The 18668-nt window shown below is 41.1% G+C and overlaps 1 protein-coding gene across 2 annotated transcripts in view; it reads right to left on the bottom strand.

Moving 5' to 3' along the window:
- Nucleotides 1–18668, bottom strand: part of bahcc1b (BAH domain and coiled-coil containing 1b) — a 99074-nt gene that overhangs the window by 79362 nt on the left and 1044 nt on the right. For both annotated transcript variants that reach the window (XM_086015682.1, XM_086015684.1), the window contains exon 2: nt 17569–17663. The gene's annotated coding sequence lies outside the window, so the exon portion shown is untranslated. The remainder of the gene's footprint in view (nt 1–17568; nt 17664–18668) is intronic.

The raw sequence follows: 18668 nt of genomic DNA, 5'->3' as shown, positions 1-18668 counted from the left end.
TACAAATTGCAATTAGCTATGCTGTGTAATTAATTCAATTATGTTTACAATGTCAGATAAAAGTCACTATTATTTCAACTGTTGATTTGTATAACAAGATATAATGATGAAGTATAACAGTGAAATTTTACAATCAAAGACTTATTTGTGTGATATCGTTTAACAGTATACATAATGTAAATAAATTAATAATAGCAGGCAAAGGGTGACCGTGGTGCATATGAGCAAAAGTAGTAAAACTAAGAATCAATCACTATTTATCATTCCTGCGTGTGTGTGTGTGAGAGTGTGTACCCAAAAACATGCAGTATTACCGTGACCTTTCTATTTTCATTTCAAGTTTAATTGACTTGACATTTTTATTTTTTTCATAAACGTGTCTTGATTTTAAATAAGTGAAATCAAACTAAATTCTAATTAAAATCTGAAACATAATTTGAAACAGATTGAGAACATAATCGCGCGCGCACGTGTGTGTGTGTGTGTGTGTGTGTGTGTGTCCCATTTCAAATATAATTGACTTGACATTTTATTTTCTTATGGACATGCCTTGATTATAAACGAGGACACGAAAACTAAATTGCAATTAAAATCTTGAACGTTCTTGTCATCAGAATGAGAACGTAATCTCCTGCGTGTGTGTGTGTGTGTGTGTGTGCGTGTATGCGCATGTGCGCGTGTTTTTACGGCAAAGGCTCATAAAGCGCCACAGAGAAACTTTAATCTTTTTTTTCTTCAATATAACAAAACGATGTAATTTTGATGGGGGTAGCCTCCCCTTGTTTTGTCTCATTTGATGTTGCATCGCCGTCTAAATTCAACAGCCTTTCGAAAATGTGAAATTACAGGCTGTCTGCACTTTACATAATTACACAGAGTGGATTCACTTTGAAGAACACGCTTTTAGTTCTACTAATCCCCACACAACCTACACGACCGCTTTATTAAAATGCACAAGTATTATCCTTATTATTTTATTCGCAGTTTGGGATTCAATGTAACATTTTAGACCAAAAAAAATCCACATTCTCCATGTGTGTGAGAGGATTATTTCACACTCGAGCACAAGCGATCGGTGGCAGCTTTGTTGAATAGTAGAATGAGAACACGCGTGTTCGTGTTTCTGCGTGGAGGCTTGATAGTTTATTTTGAAAATCCCAACACAGCCTGCTTGCGTCTGTTTGGATGAATAAATAAATATAAAATACCGTGCAATTTTTGAGTGATTATAACGATGCAAATAACTCAACCATTAATTTGCTTTTGATTACATCACATCAAATGAAGTTTAATTATTTAATTTGATTTAAACATTAAAAAAACTACCATGATATACTAAAAAAAACATCTTAAGATAAACAATACTGTACTTGACTTATATGGATCATTATAATAAATGCCTACTTTTATACGACAGTTGTGCTGAAAGGTTTACATACCCACTGAGAATTTGTGAAATATGTGCAATTTTGTTGAAAAATGTGCCGTTTATAAATTAAACGTTTGAGTTTGATTTGAACCCTATTCAAAATAATGTGTGTTGCCTGATTACTCAGATGTCGAACATATTCTGCCAGGGTATGTAAACTTATGAGCATAATTGCATATTCTGTATAGTTAAAAACATGTTTCATATTGTATTAATACATGGATTGTTGTTATCTGGCACTTATATTATTGGATTTGTAATAATTATTGAATATACAAGTATATACATCCGTGTAGAAAACCTATGTGTGTGTGTGTGTGTATTAATATGTATATACATATAATATAAATGTACAGTGAGCTGTTTGATATGATAATATTTTTCATTTGCAATAAAATTAGAATAGGTGTTTTCATACTTTTTTTTTTTTAATTCAACTTAATTGTGATGTGGGGAGAGTTAAAAATTAATAAAATGTATTCAAGAATAACTGGTAGTGTGTGTGCGTGTGCGTTCTAATGAATGTGAGTACTCTGGGTTATATATGGACATGTTGGGTTAGTACCAAGAAGAACCGGGCCCAGTCTGCAGGTTCTGTCGGCCCATCTGGAACTGACTGACCAGACAAACAATCACGTGATCCATACCCAGTGTCCTATAATGACATCACAGCCCATTAAGAGAGGCAAATGAACTAAATGATGAAGCTTTGAAGTGGAATATAAGAGACCATCATTAAGTCTGGGGAGCGGGCCTTTTTCATTACATGCTGCTAATAGCAACACAACAGTTTCCTCACTTTTGCTTTTGATGAATAAGACGTCCTCTGTTTTCTTCATGCTGTTTCCCCCATTTTAAACACATGAGTCAGATTAAGCTAATTAAATGAAAACATGGTAAAATGGCACACCATTACCATTTACTATTTTCTTCAGAGGAGGTCTTTTATCTAAAAAGTTACTTTTATGCTAATATACACGAGCCCGCCACAATTTTAGGAACACCGGCACGATCTAATCTGATCTACCGGAACTGTATTGGAAGATGTCAGCTAACAACATTAAGCTGTAGTTTGGGCGTAGAACCAAACTACATCACACTGTTTACTACTAATTACCCATACCGACATTAGACGGTGAAAACAACCACGATACTAAACATTTTTAATTTTTGACACCTTTACAGTGTCAAAACATAACCTGTGTGAAAGTAGACATTCAGATGTAGGTTTGTCATCGTGCAAGTGGCCTGTGAGCGTATTGCTGCGGATGCAAACACATTATACATGAGAGGTTTTCACTAGTAGTTAGTCAGAGGTGGAGCTGTCAAGAGGTGGCGGTGGTGGGGTCTCATCCCCCCCCCCCCCCCCGCCCCCTCCCAACCACCTCCCCTCAGCCCCTGCTGCTGCTACTGGGAGAGCCTGGGAGAACTCCCCCACCCTATAGCGAGAAGGCACCCAGCTAAGAAACACAATATAAACTCAATTAAATGCAGTCTCCGCTGCGATTTACCGCAATGAATGATAAATTGGCCGTCGTTCTCACACGGTGGGATCTCCGAATTTGCAATCATGGGCAGAAATATATTAGGTAAAATATTCAGGCACCCGCACGGTTTACCAAATTTAGTCCAGGAGGGGCAACTGTTTGTGTGTGTGCCTTTGTTACAAAATGACTGCTCAAATAACCAGGTTTGTCTTGCATGTTGTATTTTAGGTGAAAGTGGGTTAAATTTCTCATTTGTGTCCAAATATGTCCAGAAAGCTCACGGCATGACATTGGTAAATGGCAAAAGATGTTCTACAAATAAACAGTGTGGATAATAAGGGGGGGGGGGGACAAAAAAGGGAGGTGGCCATAAACAATTCCAACCTGTTTGGATGATTAGTGATTAGTGATGAGTAAAAATTGAGATGTGCATTGCGAATGTAGTCATTTATTCTTCAGTAGTAGTAGTTGTTGTTTTTTTTCCCCTCATAGTTGCATTCAAATTCATTTGAACACTAAAATGCACATTGCACATTATTATAAAATGACTAATTTGGTTTCCTCTCAGTTTTGACATACATGCAGAAACATTTCGTGAGGCTACTACCATAACTGCCTCAGTCATTTTCGATTGTTTTCAGGAATTAAGGGGGGAAAAAAATAAAATCAATAAACAAGAAGAGTCCATGTTGCCTCGATTCAACCTTTGCAGATTACCGTAACCCGCACGACTTCTGCGCAGAAGCTACACAAGGAAAAACAATTTTTAGCAAGCATTTTCTACCTGTTTTTTCACAACATTAATGATCATGTGACTATGTAAAATTCTGAATATAAAAAGTAAGCAAACTCAATTGATAGAAATGTAAGCAGCCACCTGCTGAGTCCGTCAATACATTGGGGGTCAACCCACCACATGGCAGTCAAGCGCTTGGAATGCGCCCGAAAACAAGGACGACTTTTCGCATGATTATGACTTTATAGTCCTAATGAAACAAATACATATTTTAAAGTAAGGAAATCTAGCTGGTAAGTCATAAATTCCATTCTCATTTTACCAGTGGACATAAAACAACAAGCCTGCGATTCATTTGTGGACATACTGCAGGACTGCATTCTTTTTTCTTTTTACACATTTATAATTACCGGTAAATGATCAGTAGCAAGTTTTTACTTATTCTATTGTATAGAGAGAAATCAATGAAACATTGTGCCACCATGTTTATGACGGCCACGCACATTAGCACATTAGAATCTGCGGCAGATGAGCAATTTCTCTATGCCGGAGCACAAAGACGATTTCAAAGCGTTGTGCAGTCTTTTTGGGCTTCAAAAAGTAAACGCGGAAATGATGAAAAGGAGCCGATTCACACACAAGTCAAATACGACAATTCAAAGCGGCTTTGGCTAATTAACTGGGAAGTTTGACTGTAGTTCAGATTGCGACAAATTTAAGTTCTGATGGCGATGTACCGGTAAGTCCAACAGCAAAAGAGGTTTATCATAGATAGAGGAATATTGATTTTTGCAGTGGATTGACTGACACACACACACACAGACAGACACACGCACCCCCACACACACACACACACACAATTCTCTTCCCTTTATTCCATTAATCTCTGAGCTGTGTAAGATACTGGAGGGTTAGTGTAACATTGTGCAGCTCTAATGTATTCCAGCCCTCGCTTTGCCTGTGGCATCCATATGTTTAATTCCACTACAAATGTTTTGACAGCAAATGAAACTCTTTTCTTTTTTTCCACCCCCTACTTCAGGTTTGTGGGGATTTCTTTCGCCCTCCCTTCTTTCTCCATGCATCTAAAGGGATTTTCTCTCACAGTGATGCTTTATTTAATTAGTTATGGACCACCTGGAGTTCGAACGTCTCCCCTGACTGATGTCAGACTCCGCCAACGACGCAAAAGAAAACAACGGATTAAATTTATTATTATTAGGTGCGCCATTAATTCGATTTAATGCGAGGAACTGGCCTCACTGGTCACAATATTAGGTACGTTCGTTTTTTGGGCATTTTTAGGCGCACGATTAAAACTACAACAATGAATTGTTATGTTAAATTGATACTTCTCTGACAGTGTCCAACAAAGCTGAGCATTGTTCCTGGTTGGATTTTTGAAGCACCTCTTTATGGAGCAAAATTTTTAACATATTTTACTTTTGGGAAATCACACAACACACCACCATCAAAAATGTCACAAAATCTATATACAGTGAGTACCAAAAAAAAAAAGTCTACACACCCCTGTTCGGATGCTAATAATATAACGAGGCAACACAATGGTTGGAAATGACTGTATCTGTAAAACAGGGCAATGTTTTCTGTCAATTACAATTAAGGCTTTTCAAATAAAAGAATTGAGTCGGTGGAAAAGATCACGTTGCAACTCCAAGATGTAAAAATTAACATTATAGGTTGACGGCCATTGATCATAATTGGTTTCACATGGCCGACCTTTTGGGCAATGGTCTGTGGCAAGCAGTTTAAACACAAAAATAAACTATAGTTAAGTAAATACCTCTGACAGATTCAATTAAAACAGAGTATTTTTCCTCTTTGGACATGTCTTTAAATAATATCTGCGCCTGTGTGTCTCAATTTGTCCTTTGGTGAGGTCATACTGGATGTACACACATGAACGGGCAGTTATCATCTTGCCTGATGCAACTGGCGCCCCCCAACCACAGAGATTTTGCTTTGTCCCCGCAGCAAAATGATCACACAAAATTGCGAAAGAATATATGCGGTTATAACCAAGAGAATACATTTTAAGTGCAACGGCATGTATTTTTTCTCACAGCATGAAAGAAAACCAGAGCGAATATTTGGCTTTGTGCAGTACCTCACACATAACTATGCAAATGCACTTCAATTTCATGTTGTCTGTTCTTCCCTGCTCACCATACATACCACCACCCGCACTCTAGTACACTCCAACAGTTTTATTGACCTTTTTGTCTGTATTTGTGCGTGAGTGTGAGTACATTTTTTGCCTTGTGTGTTACATAAACTCATGTGTGTGTGTGTGTGCGACACAGGACGCTATCAACAAGACACTATACTCTGTGTGTTAGGAGCTCGGCAGGAAAGAGGAGAGAGGCATCGTCAGATAGGGAGAGTGCGGGAGAAAGTGAAGGGCTGTGTGGGTGTGTGTGCGAGTGTGTGTGTGTGCAGGAGGTTTTAACGTGTGTTTCCGGCGCAGGATGGCCCATTCATCATTCTCACATGGTGGGTTTACTTTGCCAGTGATAGAGAAAGCTATGAGGAGCAGCACTACGGGGAGAATTAATGTGTGTGCCTTGGGAGGAGGGGCACGTCAACTGGAGCCGATGGCCAAAGCAGATGTGAGAGTGTGTGCCGGTGCGTGTGTGTTTATGCGGCGGGGTGTGTCGCAGGGTCACATGTGCCTCTCCCCTCACGTCCTGTCATACATGTCAAAAGCCACCACTTACTTTTCATCCTCATAAAATTAAAAGGAGGTGAAGCCACAGCTGAGCCTTTCGTCATTCCTCCCCTCCTCCCCCCCCTTTTCTTTTTTTTTTTTTTAAAACAAGGCCTTTGTTTTAAATGCTATCACACCAAATTGCGCGAGTGGGCGCACGGGTTCAGCATGGGGTCAGGTGACATAACAGATGATCCCGCGGCAGCCTCAAACAAACCGTCGCCGCCATGGCAACTACCGAATATGCAACAACTTGTCAACGGCGAGGAGGTCAGAGGTCGCACGGGGAGGACAGATGAGGAGTCGCGTCCTTATAGTCGACGTACGCGCACGACGACTCCACACCTGCGCCGTCGCAGGTTCCCGTCCGAGTGAGCTCGACTTGCAAGGGCGGGTGCCGACCTTTGACCCCTAAGATCAGCTGGTCTCATGTTGTGGGGGAATGACAAGTGCGAGAGCAAAAGGGTGAGCCACAGCCCCCCCTGCTGGCCTCACGCTGAACCGCAAACGCACGGAAAAGTGGCGGCGGCTGAGGTCAGATCCTGAAAGTCTTCGTGATTAAACTTTGGAACGAGGTTAAGATGGGGGACACGGGGGGGCGGAGTTGCCGTGGTAACCGTGAATAGGGAACACCTGTGGGAATGTCGTAGTCATGCATGAATACGACGATGATGATACAAATTCGCTGTGGACGTGCACGCACACGCGCCAATTCATTGTTTAAGGTCACTGAGAGGGGCGCTGAAATGAGTTTTGAATGTTCACATTACTATTGGGTATCGTCTCACTGTACAAATCCACTGCAGATGTTATCCCTGGGGGGAAAAGTGTGGCCTCGAGGCCACATACGACCCCCCCTCCATTCTTAAATTCAAACCATGGAGCATTTACATTATCAAGAGTTCTGTAACCTTGTCGTATTAATTTAGCCTCTTTCCCTAAAATTGGCCCATGAAAATATATTTATTATTCAACTTGCTTTATTTTTTATATTATTTTAAATATTCATCTCATTAAAGAAATTAATTTATTGTAAATACAATAAACAATTCTGCATCTATATGAATTCTTTTTAATCTAAAATCATTGGTTGATTCATTATAAGTAAATTAATGATAATAAATGGAAAAATGAGCATGGACTGACTTATTTTACTATTAAAAGAATAACATTTATTCTATTTCAGATTTCGTGTTCCGTCTTTTTTTCAACTTAAACTCTGATAACGTATTGAGCTACACAAAATGTACATTAGCCAATCTTGACTTAATTTTTCAATATCATTTGAGTCTGAATTTAGAATTGTTAAATAAAAAACATAATATTTGTCATGTCATGTTGGTCATGAATCATTCATTCTATTTCATGGGGTACAAATGGCCCATATTTTTCAATTCATTTGGATTAATCTTTCAGCGCAGTTTCTTTTCAAGCATTTGTTGTTTATGTACAATTTTTATTTAGCTTTTGCGCAGCACCATTTAATTGAATCGATTTTTTAAGAACAGTTTTTTTCTTCCACAATTTCTAAACACACGGTTAATGTGCAAACTGTTCATAATGTCACCGTGGCTAAACATATTCAATGATTTATTATGCATAATAAATACACTTTTTAGGAATTAAACTTCTTCCTCGCTTATGATGAACACATAGGCCTGAATGTATTTTAATGGCGGTCATTATGGTGGTGCTTGGAGAGCGAGCTTGGAGAGGTGTAAAAATGTTGAGAACCACTCTTGTACATATTGTTATATGTGAATTTGTAAATATATTTTTTGCTTTGTATTATCATTCATCTTTCTCTATTTAATTATATGTTGGCATTCAAATTCATGGAGAAGTTTCCCTACCGTCTCATATGAGAATAAACACTTGGAATCTTATTTGACTGGTATTTTGGAGAGGATGGGGGGACGCATGTTCTAATGGGGTGCCTCTTTGTGTGTGCATGTGCGTGTGTGTGTGTGTGTGTGTGTGGCTCTGAGTGACTGCAGAAGAAATGAGGGATGATCTTTATGTGGCAGCCTATTTGCTTTTGAATGCACAAAGTTCAGAGGCCCCTAACGAGAGGCATTGAGTGCAGTAGGTTGGGGGGCGGGGGGGTTGGGGGGTGTTGGTGAGGGCGCGCCAGAAGACGTGGCGTCACATCACCGACTGTACTGTCAGCAGTCGCACAAAACGAACGCATGCAACTTGCTCCGGCCTGTGATCAGCCCTCGTGAGCGTCACTTGAGAGGACGCGCAAGGAATTCAAATTCCCAAGGTATCATCAGCCGGTTATGAGTCAGGATCTTTTCAAGCGATATTTTACATTTGAAAAAGGACAAAAGATTTTGACCGGTCTACTCCTTCCAATAACATGCTAACACAATTTCTGTATTTACCTGTCTGACGATGGCTCAAATAAATTAATCCCATAGGAAATAAAGACAATTTTGCCACGAGGGACTTTAAATCAAATCATTTGAATGTTGAGCTATATTATTTCCAAATCCTAACAGATGCTGGTACCGGCTGTTGTGAAACCAACAGTCTTATTTCTTCCTTTAATAACATTTAGTAAGGTTGAAAACATGAACTCTAATTCCACTCGACGATGACAAAGAAAATAGCAATTAGTAACAAAACTGAAGTCATTTTGTTTGTGATGTTATGTTTCATCTCAACCTGGTCAAAAACTGCAATCCAAGATAAAAACTGAAATGGAAAATTACCCATTAGAAAATAAAACAGTCAGCAGATTTGATTTCCTTACTGAATTCACAAAGCTCAATTTAGCAGAAATACAAAACGGTTCTTTAATCCCGAACACTGCAGGGTGTTTTGTACAATTCCCCCCCCCAAAAAAAAACATTCCCCGGTGATTTTTCTAAGGAGCTGCAGTCTGTCAGAGGTCTGGTAGCAATGAGAGTCTCCTTAAAGGTCAGCGGGGGAGTCAGCGGAGAGGGAAATGCATTGTGGGGGACTGCTAGGTCGCCAGCCTGGCCTGGGGACAGCCCGGGTAGGCCTGCTGACCTTTTCTGATGTTGGCGCTGCTCTAGATGTGGAGAGTGGACCAATGTGTGCGGCCTGAGGGGGGATTAAAGGTGGGTCATATCTAAATGTGCCCACATGTTGAAGAGAGTGTGCATACTGGCATCTATTGTCCATATTAGCAGAGGGGCGAAGAAACAAAAGTACATATACTTCTTCCGCTCCCAATGTTGGAAAACAGATATCGGGATACTTTCGATTTCTTACTTTATCAAAAAAAAAAAAAAAAAAAAAAAAAAAAGCTTTGTCACTTTTTCATCCCCCGCAGATGACGACACGATGTCAAAAAAGGCGAAACTATCAACGACGGTTGACGTCTTGATTGATTGAGATTTTAGGGTCTCAAGGAGGGAAAAAGTGCATTTAAGTTTGAAGTATTTTTTTTTAATTAAATCATTTAGAAATACTTGGTTTCAAACATTTAGGTAAAATCTAACTTATCTGCCATACACTTTAATTCAAGTTTTATCTTTCTACATACAAGCCCACTGTCACTGTTTCAAACTGTGCATGCTACATAGAATCCAACGTTTGACAAAAATGCTTTCATTAAGTACAGTTCAGTTGTATTTGACTTGAAAGTATAATACACTTGCATTTAACCATTGAGAAAGGTTTGTTTTCAAACATTTATTTTGGTAAATTAATTGAACTTTTACGTGAGTCGTGTTCATTGTATCATTATTTAAGTACAGCATTTTATTTTCCTTTAAGTGCAGTGTTAATGTTTGCACAATGAAGTGGCTACAGTGGCTAACAAATGAAATACTTTATAGTCTCATTCATAGGGATGGGCGAGTACCGATAGCAGCATCTGCATCTGGCCGACGCGGCCTTAATTTAAGATATTGAGTACTCTCGGAGGCTGCCGATACCAGCCACTGATAATAAGTGATAGTAAAAGATTTTTTGGAAACATTTACACTAGGGTAGTACAGTTCAGTCTGCATTTAAAAAAAACAAAAAACTTGAACTACTACAGTAGCTGAACCAGTACTTCTAACTTTATCAGTCCTTTTTACACATGCATCTGTACTTGAGTACATGAGTACACAGGGTACTTTGCCACCTTTGTCATAGACAGGGGTTTTAAATGTTTAGCTGTCATATCGGCCAGTAAATAACATACAGCATATAGAAAAGGCGGGGGCTTAGTACTTTGTCAAACATCTCGTTTTACTGTTTTTGGCCGACAGCTTGGCACAAGCTGAAAGGAGCAGAGTAAATAAAGTGGCCGTTATGTGTGGGCTCCACTAAATAGCTGCTCTCTTGTGTCTCCAAAAGAGAGGCGGAAGACGTGATCACGAGGAGAGCCCGTGTCTTTTCTTCTTCTCGATGCTATTAAAGGCCCTCTTCTTCTCTCCGCCCCACTTCTCTTCTCAGCGTTCCCTTTCTGCTCCCTGCGTCCCCCGTCCAGTCCACTTCTGCCGTCCTTATCCTCCCCAATATCTGCCCCGCCGCAAAAAAAAAAAAAAAACACACCCACAAAAAAAACACACTAGGCCCGCCCAGTGGCGAGAGGCGAGATCAATGGTGTCCACGGCGAGGGCTGAATTTCGATGAGAACAGAAGAAAGGAAGAGGAAGGGAGAACAAGTAGAGGCGGGGAGGGCATGTGAAAAAGGGAGAGGGGAGGATAGTATATCCCGCACGGGGGAGGAAGAAAAAGAAATGGGAGGAATGTTGAAAGCTATGTCGACAACGGAGTGAGTGTCGCAGAGTCTCGCAAGACCCAATGCTGAAATGGTTCAAAATTCTTTAGAATGAATCATGCATTTTGTTGCATGGGAGACATGTCTATTTAACTCAATGATAACGGCATTTTAAAAAAAAAAATTTGAGGGGGCTTTCCATTCTCAAAAGCCTTGACTTGGAAAGACTCCCCTTTTAAACTGTCAAAAGCAGTTTCGTTTTAATATTTGAATCATCTGTCAAGCCTTTGCCGCGTGGAATGTATTTTAAAACAATGTTTCGCAACCTTTATTGAGCCGAGGCATGTATTTCACATCACAAAAATCTCACCTCACACTACCAAACAAAAATATCTTGGAAAAAAAAAAAAAAAAAGCTAGGACATTTCAGACAAAAAATCTACCTGTTGCTGAACCTAACCCTCCATTTGTAAATATTACATTATTATTATTATTATTATGAAAACCAGAAGTGCTAGGCAAAAAAATAAGGGCAGATTCTAAATCAGTGCAAAAATTCAGCTAAAAAAAGTTTACTTGCATCTCTGATTAAAAAAAATATATATTTGATTAAATTGTTATTTTAAGAAATATATTATTTAACTTTGTATCATTTACAGGGAGATGTGTGAGGTGTGTAAGACAAGTTCCAGGAATAGCAATTTCTGCAAACTATAGGTTTCCCCCTTCTGAGTAATCCTCCTGTAGTCGAATGCACTTTTCCAGCCATCTCTACCACCCTTTCATGCTCTCCTACAAGGATCCTTCCCGGATCCTCCACAGCTCCACCATTACAGCCATCTTGATGTCGTCCACATCGAAAAAAAAAAAACGGGTCCACTTGATGACTTGACTGAGCTTGGAGAAAAAGGTGGGGAATTTAAAAAAAATTTTTTTTTTTTTTTCAAATCACACAGAGCCAGCTCAAGTGAGTAGGTAGGCTACTCCAGAACAGCGATGCTCTTCTTGATCGGGAACTGTCAGATGCTCTGGACATTGTGAGCAGACAGAAGTCTCGCCACAGCTTCTGCTTCTTCTCACACATAAGCTCTTTGCAGTCTTTGCACTTTTCTGACACACCTCACGTACAGTATACACGCCGTCCTGTTGGCACCTCTTCCCCTCCGGTTGCAGCCCACTCGGATAGTAAATTATCACTCCCCCGTGTGTGAGGTTTGCAGCAGTGCCGAGTCGCCTGTGAGACCCTCCTCTGTCTTGATGTGAAGGAATTCCCACCCTCTGTGTGCCAAACCCTAAACGCTGCAAAAAGGAAGCTATGGAGGATGCAGCTGCACGCCCACACGGACACGCTCACTCGCAGAACGCTGATTTAAACGTGCACAAATGGGCACAAATGTTGGTATATGCTACATAAAAAAAATCCCCCTCCCCCCCGCCCCGAGCGATAGATCACTGGCAACAGGTAGACGTTAACACGCACACACACACACACACACACACATACGTACACAGGCTGTAGATCATCACAGTGGGTTGGAACGTCAGCGCTCGCGTACACAGTAAGCCTTATAGCAGATTTAATAGAGGAAAGCCGGCATGAATTCCCGCAGTCATTCTGTTCCACTCAAACACACCATTCACAACACACTGCCCCTGTAAATGTGTGTGTATGTACGTGTACAATGTGCATATGTGAATAAAACCGAGTGTGCGTTCTCATGCAAATTCGACATTCGACATACATGTGTGCGTACGTATGCCGCACGGGGGTCATGCATCTAGTATGAGAGGGCATCTTGTGCGTGCATGTGTGTGTGTTGTAGCGAGAGGGGCTATATTGACCCATCAGTGCTGCTCTGTCACCTCTTCTCTTTATGAGTCTGGCCTTTGAAAAACAAACTGGATTTATGGTCAGTTCGAGACTGTGTGCATGTGTGTGCATGTGCGTGTGTGACAGAAAATAGGAGGGAAGGCGGGGTAAATTTGTGAGGACATGGGGGGGGGGGAAATACAGTACAGTAGCACCTTGAGATACGAGTGAACCGAGTGGTCATTTTTGAGATTTGCTGCTTTGATTTGCAAGCAGGCGTTTTGAGATACAATTCAGATGACTTCACACTAAGCAGCGGTTTGGCAGCTAGTGAGCCATTTTTTTAAAGAGGGGCTTCAAGTTGCTTAAGGCCACTCCCAGTTCAAGTTTACTGTCAAACTAAACATAAAACAAAGAGATTGACAAGTTGTGCATTTAACACAAAGTCTTTGCCTTGTCTTTAAGTCTGCTAGCTTAATGCTAACACAACAGGAAACGCCATAGCCGGCGTAACAAATAACATTTATGTGGCGGTCTTATAACGCTTTAAGACACCGGATATTTGTGCAGCAACACATGTAGACAGACAATATAACAATACCCACAGGCATATATTCTTAATGCTCTGCGAAGAACGATTGTTACGGCTTTCCCTGCTTTCTCCCTTATGTCCTTCTGATGTCTGTCTTTGTTATTTATATATATTTTCCTTATAAGGAAGAAAAAGCAAAACACAATCGCAAAGCTTCAAATGGAAAAAGGAAAAATTTACACAAAATTGTTAACGGGGATTTTGCTGTTTTCGCAAGCATTTATACAGTGAAGGCACTAAAAATGTTTTCATGGCACAGCGGCGCGTTTACATTGGAGGTAAACCATTAGAGTGTGTGCCGTTTACATGTGTTGACCTAAAACCGGGTTTTTCTTGGGGGCGGAGGGGTGAGAGCATCATTTCACGCGTAAACACGCTGATAGATGTCGATATTAACACGTAAACGCTGCTCTGTGTGCGTGCGCGGCGTGCAGATGGCGACCCGGCATCTTTCTCTCCGCACGTCATCTTCCAAACGCTCCGCTCTCAAAAATTGATTTCACAGTGCGACCACCTACCCCCGCACCCTCCCTTGGAGAAGAACAGACTACACTTGGCCTCTCAATTTTTCTTAAGCTTACAGCGAACAGACATGCACGCAGCGTTTTCCGCCGGCCTTTTTTTTTTTTTTTCCCCCGAACTGGGAGCCCAACGTGATTGCTGATGAGTCTAATGTGTGGTCCATTTGCCTCATTAATGAGACTGACACACGCCGCTCAGCCAAGAAAACGCCTATTGTCCCCTTTACCTTGGAGTTCTTAATGTGCAGCATTAGTTGTTAGTGCTCGACTGTAGTGCTTTGCTGATTGTCAAATGACAAAGTCTTAATAGAAGATAGAGGGGACGGCCGGGACAAAGGTGGGCAATGTTCGGTGGGACGTGGCCAATTCCAGTGTGAGAGGCCTGCCTAAAAACCCCATTCATGGGCCGTCTAATGCTGGTGTGTAATTAAATGTGATTACTGGAGCAGAGGGCTCCTCTCTGCCTCTCCGAGGGCCACACACAAGCACTGGAGGCGGCGTGCGCGCGCTCATTAAGGAGCCGCTAACAGATGTACACAAGCGGCGACCACAGGCGGACCTCGAATCTCTCTGGCTGACGCACGCACTCAAACATAAACACGCGCAAGAAAGAACTCCTCGACAAGATTTTTGGATGTTCATGGTTCAGGATTGGATGGTGTATAAAAGACCATGGCTGGCTTTGTTTTACTCTTTTTTTTTTTTTTCCCTTTCCCTACCATCAAGGAGTTAGTGCTTATTTGGATGGGAATAAAACATGAATCGGAGTGGCAAAGTTTCCATCGCACAAACTAAATCCTTCCCAGAGTGCACGGAAATCAAACACACACACGGTAGGTAGCAAATAAAAATCAGGGCATCTTGTCAGGGATAATCACACATCAAGCGACTTGAAATCCAAACAAAAATCAATTACGGCCTCCGCGCACGCACGCACGCGCGCGCACCTCGTCTCTCCGCCTCTCGTTTCCTGGGCAGACACGGTCCCCTGGCGCTCATGGGAAATAGTGAGCATGCCAGGCCCCACAAAGGCGTCCTTTCAGCCGCCCGCATGCTTGACCTGTGCAGGGTCACCGCTCTGCTTTGTGCCCCGTGACCCCCTTGGTCACTCGGGGGTCACGGCGAGGACCCTGGGTCAAATCCAGATGCCTGCGTCTAATTTCGCCCAAAGTGGGTTATCGGTCCAAATCTGCCCTAAAATGTGCCCCTCGCCCCCGCCCCGATAGCCCACTACTACTTCCAAGCACATGACTGACCCTTTGGAATATACATCGCTACTCTGCACTGTTAATTGGACTACCGGGGAGAAGAACTCAAGCATTCACACATACACACACACGGGCCTGACCCCTATAACTGCGCCAATACCCCAACCCGTGGCTCTTGCTCTATCCTGAAGGATTAGGTGCAGAAAGACACACATGCAAGTGCACGGATGCACACACGCGCGCATGCGCACATGCACGCGTAAAACGCAGCAGGCCTGGCTGAGGGTCTACCTTGAGGGATTAGGTGCAGAAAGACAGGACCCTCCAGCCAATCAACTGGTCTGTCACATTGATTTGGAGGGGTCATTGGTGCACAAGGAGCAGGGCTTTCCTGTCTTAACCTCTCTGATCACACACATATGCACGCTTACACACACACACACACACAATGATAAGACGTTGCAGTCATCTAAATGACAATTATGTCGTAAAGGGAGTCAAATGTTGTCAGATGGAGGCACAAAATAAAATGGTATTTACTGAGTGACCAGATTTTTATCAGATAATGATTGATCTTTTCAAGTTGCTCCAACTTAAATGACTGTTTTTTTTTAAGCCCCAAAAAATACAAACTATTTTTTTATAGTGTTGACCATTCGCTCAAAACCGCAAATCATCTAAAAATGGCATTCTACAATATTATTCTTTTAAAAAACATACCGTAATGACATCATTCAATGTAATTAAAAAGAATTCATCTGTTTTCGTCACACGTTCTCATTCAATCCAATGTACATTGTGCTGCTGATTCTGGTCACCACAGCGCAGGGCAAAGGCCAATGGAAGCAAGAGCCAATCATATTGCAGTGGGGCATGTCCTGCCTACAGCTCAAGTGGTAATCATATAATTCTTTGCAGACGATAACGAACACAGTATGACTGAATACTGAGCAGCGTTTGTCTTCAAATATCCGATACTTTAAGGGTTATTACAAAGCCTCATAGATGCTAATCATTGCCTATGTTAGCATTAGCCTTAAACTAGCGGATTAAAACACTGCTTTAAATACACAATGTGAAATTCTCTTTGTTTGCTGTTTACAAACAAATCGTAAATGGCAATAAACAGCGGAGCCTTATTTTTTGAACAACATTTACTAATTCTACCTGAAACTGTCACCATACACCGCTCTTACGTTGCATTTACGCTCGCAAGTTAAAAAAAACCCAGAAAAAAACAAAAACAAAAACCTAAGTCGTCACTTCCATGCACACACAATGATAACGGAATGTGTAACTGCCAAACATAAGCAGTTTGTAGTCTTTCATGCTTAGCTCTGATAAATAATGCAGTTCAGCTAGAGGCAGGACTAATTGTTTCCTCACCCACTTAGCATTGATGCATCTGCCTCAACAGCGCGACTGGAGCTGACATGCGTGAGCGCTACGGCGAAGTAGAGTCTCATTTAAGGGGTTGTTTGTATTGTTCAAATGTTAGCAAGATTTGAATGTAGCCTCACATCACTTCATCTTATATACATATACATATATACATATATATATATTTTTTGCAATGCTCCCAAAGCCCAAGGTAACAAGTCAGTGCGAGGCTACGGGGGCAAATGATTGACATCTTGTCGGCCGCGCCTTCTGTCTTTGATTTGTTGTTTTTTCCCGGGTGTGGTTTTAATTGCAAATGCAACCTTTAAGTTTGCGACAATGGCATTTTTTTCCCCTATTTGCGGCAGGGCAACAAAAAAATAGATAATCCATCCGACATACATTGCCATTCATCCCCCAGCTGCCTCCCAAACCATCACATCCCAGCCTCTGAATAACCTTGATCCTTGGAGACACAGCGCAGCCCTTCTCGGGCAAAACACTCTTGGTTGCCCCCACCCACCACTCCGCGAGCCTTTCTTCCATTTCCTGGTCAAACAACACAATAGTCTTCTCTCTGAGAGGGCACCAGGCAGGCAGCAGGAATAAACCATCACAAGTTACTTTTAAGGTGCTGGAGTTTAATGTTCCCCCCACGAGTATGTTTTATTATTATTATTTTTTTTTTAACCCTCACACCTATAACCCCTGCATCCCCCCAACCCCCCCCCGCCCCTTGTTTCCCTTTCCTGACCGGAATCTGAAGGCTGGAAAAACAGGATCCACTTAAATACATAGATATATTAGTGTTGTTATGATTACAAAGCCAATCAGTGTAAAAGGAAGTAGGCCGCACTTTCTGAGTACAAGGGGTGCTCGGTTTTATGACGTTAATGTTCCGTTCCTATGACTCTGACATGAGCGGGTTTTGGACACAAGTCCCGAATGCAAAGTCATAATTACATTTAAAAAAAAGAGAACACCTCTTACCTTTATTGCTTGCTGGCTTGCACACTGGAAACGACCTAGTTGATAGCATAACCACGAAACATCGAACGCCTGGATCATCGTAAACGGAGGCCCATCTGTAAATATAGCAACACCCAAACAAGTTTACATTTTCAAAATGCGCTTATCAAAAGTTCTGAACATATGACTATCTGAATATAAACGGCGAAAGGAGAAAAAATAAATAAATCCTTGAAACTGTTGATAAATGAAACCCCATCTTGGAGGTTTCAGTGATACTATCTGCTGTCAGTCACTCTCAACCGAGACATCTGAAACATGGCATCAGCGTCTCAACTTATCAAATGAAGAGATGAAAGGCTGAGGAAACAAATGATTAGATTAAACTTTATTGTCGTTACCCGTCACGAGTACATGGCAACAAAATCCACTTGCCAAAATCATTCATGCCAAAGGAATTAATCAGCTTTAAATGTTTTGTCCTACGTGTTCATGACCGGTTTAATAGCAAGGAACTCAACCCAAATAAATGTAATCAAATGACACACTTTTATCCCTTTAAAAAACAAACACAAAACAAACATTAATTTAGAATTATTTTGCATACCCCCCAGGTGACTTCCCAGTTTGAGAATCACAGATTCTTAATATGCCAGAATTGCGTTATGAAAGAGCGTTAATGCAAATATATGAATGCAAACATACTTAGAATGGTTAAAAACTCTCTGTAATTTGAGTATAGAATAATGTAGGCATGGTGGGAAGTAATGAAGTACAAATAATTTCAATTGTAAATACTACAGTTATATGGCATGGGTACCGCTCCCTCTAGTGGTATGCAAAGCAAGCATTGCCCAAGAACAGTTCAGTTGTATTTAACTTTTTAGTGCAAGGCATTTGTATTGACTCGTTTTAACATTTAGGTACAGTTTTTTTGTTTCACTTTGTACAGTTTAATTCAATAAACCTTTAGGAAAGAGTACTCTTGTTTTTGATGACTTGGAGAGCTAAGTATTTTTGAGGTGGTACATGGTGTCAAAACAAAAGTTTGAGAATTTTTCTGACAACATATACTTTTACAACTTAAAAACCGATATCCGTACTTTGTACGGCTTACTTTG

The sequence above is a fragment of the Filicampus tigris genome, chromosome 19 (assembly GCF_054856515.1).
Source record: "Filicampus tigris isolate MCC_2025a chromosome 19, RoL_Ftig_1.0, whole genome shotgun sequence".
In the NCBI taxonomy this organism is placed as follows: domain Eukaryota; kingdom Metazoa; phylum Chordata; class Actinopteri; order Syngnathiformes; family Syngnathidae; genus Filicampus; species Filicampus tigris.
The sequence above is the reverse complement of the archived record's forward strand: the minus strand, read 5'-3'. Positions and strand labels throughout refer to the sequence as shown.